A 4,286-nucleotide genomic window follows, 5' to 3' on the forward strand; every position below is an offset into this window, starting at 1 on the left:
GCCACAAGCACCACCCACGGAATAAACATCACTCCCAACTACGGTGAAGTCTTCACTCAGCAGAGGTGAAGGCAGGAATCAGAAACCTCTGGTTGTCACAGACTTCTCCAGATTCAAGAGGCAGACCCAACAGAACCCGATTAGACGGCAAGGCCCAGGGCAGGGAAGATTTACGCGATACAGGAGGCTACAGACACCAGTGTGAGGATGAATTTAAGAAGACGGAGTTTTCCCTGTTGCCGAAAGGGTAAAAGACCTTTGCTCCCTCCCCGTTCTTAAAGCATCTATCTCCTTGAGAAAACTTGAAATTGCAAGTCCTTCCTCTGTCCCTTCAATATATAAGTAAATCTTTTTAACAACTAAATAAGCATCTGGACAGTGTTACTACCCATAATGTTAAAATTCATAAAATTCTTACAAATAAAAATAGTAAGTCTATTTTACATATGACACTTTAAAAAATAAAAATAAATTAACTGAACTGAACAGGACTTCTATTTAAGGCAGGTGTGGCATTTTTACTATAATCTCCTCACTTGAAACCATCCAAGAATAAAAACTGAACAAAAAAGAAAGAAAACTCCAAAATGAGTGCCCGGGAGCCTAAGGGCCTAGGAGCTATCTCTCTGAAATGCAAACTCTCAGGAAGATGGAGCCTGTCTTGGTCTCCAGTCACCTTGAGAGTTTAGAATAGGTGACTTGCTCTAAGCTTTAACTACTTCTTTGTCACACAGATATGAGAAGTGTTCTGTTTTCCTTTGGGTAAAGACAGTTAACTAGCACAGATGGCTATCCCAATTACCAAGTGAACGTAGCATGAACTGTGAAAGGTGCTGTCAAGTCGTCTTACATGAGGATGAGTTATCATATTTCTATATAGCAGCAAATTTTTGCAGACACTGTGTCAGACTATCCCATTGAAGATCTTCCTCTATTAGGCCGACCCTCTACTTTACCAAACATAATGTCCTCCTACAGGGACTGACACCTCCTGATGACATGTCCAAAGTACTAGAAACAAAGTCTCGCCATCCTCACTTCTAAGGAGCGTTCTGGCTGTACTTCTTCCAAGACAGATTTGGAATATTTTAAATGGTATTAAAATTGTTGTTATTAGGTGCCATCAAGTCGGTTTGGACTCATAGAGCCCCTTCGCACAACAGAAGGAAACACTGCCCTGTCCTGTGCCATCCTCATAATCATTGTTATGCTTGAGCTCGTTGTAGCCCCAACCTACACGCCGTCATGTACTTCTTCCTGGTAAACCTGGCTGTGTTGGACATGGTCTGCACCTCATCCGTCCTGCCCAAGATGCTGCAGAGCCTGGTCACAGACAGCACTATCTCCTTTGGAGGCTGCCTCAGCCAGATGTTCTTCTTCACCTGGTCGCTGAGCTCTGAGCCGCTGCTCTTCGCAGCCATGGCCTATGGCCACTACCTGGCCGTCCGCTGGCCACTGCAGTATGGCGCCCTCATGAGTGGCAGGGCCTGTGTGGCTCTGGCAGCCTTCATGTATTCCACGGGAGCGTTCAGCACCTCCCTACTGACTGGCCTGGTCCTGCGGCTGAACTTCTGTGGCCCCAACCTCATCACCCACTTCTTTTGCAAGATCCCACCTGTGCTGCTGCTGCTGTCCTGCAGCCTGACCTTCCTTAATGACATCATGGCCATCACTGCAGACATATTCCTATTGGGCCTGATGTTCCTGCTGACCGTGGTGCATCATCACCAGCGTCCTGTGCATCCACTTGGCCAAGGGCAAGTGCCATGCCTTCTCCACCTGCTCCTCCCACCTCATTGTGGTCGCCTTGTACTACTCCACTGTGCTCTATACCTACATCTAGTCAGCTCTTGGCTCCACTGGGCTCCACCGGGCTCCTGGATAAGCCTGTCGCTGTCCTGTACACCATTGTGATGCCCACGTTGAACCCCCTCATCTACATCCTGAAAAACAAAGAGTTTAAAGCAGCCCTTAAGAAACTCTTCCCTTGTTCCCCTAAGTGGTCATACAAAGAGAAGAGACTCAGTTCGACCTTCAGAAGCCCCATGGCGTTTCCCCTGGGAAGGACCCTCAGGTGTGATGTTTCATTGCCCTCACCAGCAGGGGCATGGAGACATCGGGGATCTTGTCTAAAGGGCTTTTGGATGTAGAGGAATGTCCCTGTGTGGCCTGTGTTTAATGTCTGATTTATTAATCATATAAACTTGCTAAAGATCTAAGCCTTTAAGCATTGCCTGCAGAACTAATAAATGAAAACATACATTTTGTATACTAAATTTTCTTCGACATTGAAATATTTCTCAGACTCATCTAATCAAATCCCACTTTTGGTTAAATCACAAATAAAACATTTAGATTCTTTTAGATGCCTCAAACCCCTTAAACAATAAACAATAAACCCAAACCCAAACCCAAACCGACTGCCATCAAGTCAATTCCAACGCATAGCAACCCCATAGGGCTTCTCAGGTCATAAATCTCTGCAAAAGCACACTGCCACGTTTTTGTCCTGCAGAGCTGCCAATGATTTTGAACCACCACCGACTTTTCGGTTAGCAGTCGATTGCTTTAACCACTGCACCATCAGGGCTCCTTTAAACAATAAACCTTGGTGAAATTATCACAATGATTGTAAAACTTATTATACCATACCTATTGTTTTTAAAACTGTTATCAAAACCTGGGTGTCATAGGTTCAGTTGCTTCTAATCTTTCCAGTTCTTGTTCTATATCTTTCTAGGGCTTCGCTTGTTGACGAGGCCTGATAGAAAAAGAATGCAGTATTAGACTAGAGATACTTAAGACCAATTTTGATTTTCTCTTTCCCACAAGATAGGCATTAGATCTCTTCTGAGGAGTCCCACCCATTTCTAATGGAATCCATGAACTATGCCAAGAGATACTGGAGCTCTGTCACTGACATGGAAAGATCTCCACCAAAAATTGTTATCGAGTGCTACTATAACAGAAATACCACAAGTAGATGGCTTTAACAAACAGAAATTTATTCTCTCAAATCTAGTAGGCTGTAAGTCCAAACTGAGGGTGCCAGCTCCAGGGAAAGGCTTTCTCTTTCTGTTGACTTTGGAGGAAGGTCCTTGTTAACAATCTTTCCCTGGTCTAGGAGCTTCTCAGGTGCAGGGACCCCGAGTTCTAAGGATACACTATTCTCCTAGCCCTTGTTTCTTGGTGGTATGAGGTCCCCATGCCTCTCTGCTCACCTCTTTCTTTTATATCTCAAAAGAGATTGGCTTAAGACTCAACCTAATCCTGTATATTGAGTCCTGCCTCTTTAACATAATTGCCACTAATGTCATCTCATCAACATCATAGAGATAGGATTTACCACACATAGGAAAATCATATCAGATGACAAAATTATGGACAATCACACAATACTGGGAATCATGGCCTAGTCAAGTTGACAGAAATTTTTAGGGGACACAATTCAATCCATGACAAGCCATGATCCATCTGACATCAGCAATGACATTTCTTGTTCCACGTCCTCTTGTGAATCTGGTTTGAATTTCTAGCAGTTCCCAATCGACGTATTGCTGCAACTGCTTTGAATGATCTTCAGCAAAATTTTACTTGCATGTGGTATTATTGATATTGTTTGATAATTTCCACATTCTGTTGGATCACCTTTCTTTGGAATGGGTACAAATATCGATGTCTTCCAGTCGACTGACTAGGTGGCTGTCTTCCAAATGTCTTGTCATAAACGAGTTAGTGATTCCAGCACTGCATCCGTTTATGGAAACTTCTCAGTTGGTATTTTGTCAGTTACTGGAGCCTTTTTTCAACAATGCCTTCAGTGCAGCTTGGACCTCTTCTTTCAGTACCATCAGTTCTTGATCATAATGTACCTCCTAAAATGGCTGAAAGTCAACCAATTCTTTTCAGTAGAAAGACTGTGTATTCCTTCCATCTTCTTTTGATGCTTCCTGTGTCGCCTAGTATTCTCCCCCTAGAATCCTTCAATATTGCAACTTGAGGACTGAATTTTTTCTTTAGTTCTTTGAGCATGAGTAATGTCAAGTGTGTTCTTCTCTTTTGGTTTTCTATCCGCAGGTCTTTCCACATGTCATCATAATACTGTCTTCTCTAGCTGCCCTTTGAAATCTTCTATTCAGTTCTTTTACTTCATCATTTCTTGCTTTTGCTTTAGCTACTCAGTGTTCAAGAGCATCTTTCAGAGTCTCTTCTGACATCCATTTTGGTCTTTTCTTTCTTCTGTGTCTTCCTTTTTTTTACTGTACTTCAGGTGAAGGCTTACAGAA

General features: G+C 43.1%; 1 pseudogene; it reads left to right on the forward strand.

Annotated features, from left to right (window-relative positions):
* Positions 1-816: 816 nt before the first annotated feature.
* On the forward strand, positions 817-2,150 carry LOC111820256 (olfactory receptor 13A1-like; annotated as a pseudogene).
* The last annotated feature ends 2,136 nt before the right edge of the window (positions 2,151-4,286 follow it).

This window comes from Trichechus manatus, unplaced genomic scaffold (assembly GCF_000243295.1).
Source record: "Trichechus manatus latirostris isolate Lorelei unplaced genomic scaffold, TriManLat1.0 scaffold00031, whole genome shotgun sequence".
Classification (NCBI taxonomy): Eukaryota; Metazoa; Chordata; class Mammalia; order Sirenia; family Trichechidae; genus Trichechus; species Trichechus manatus.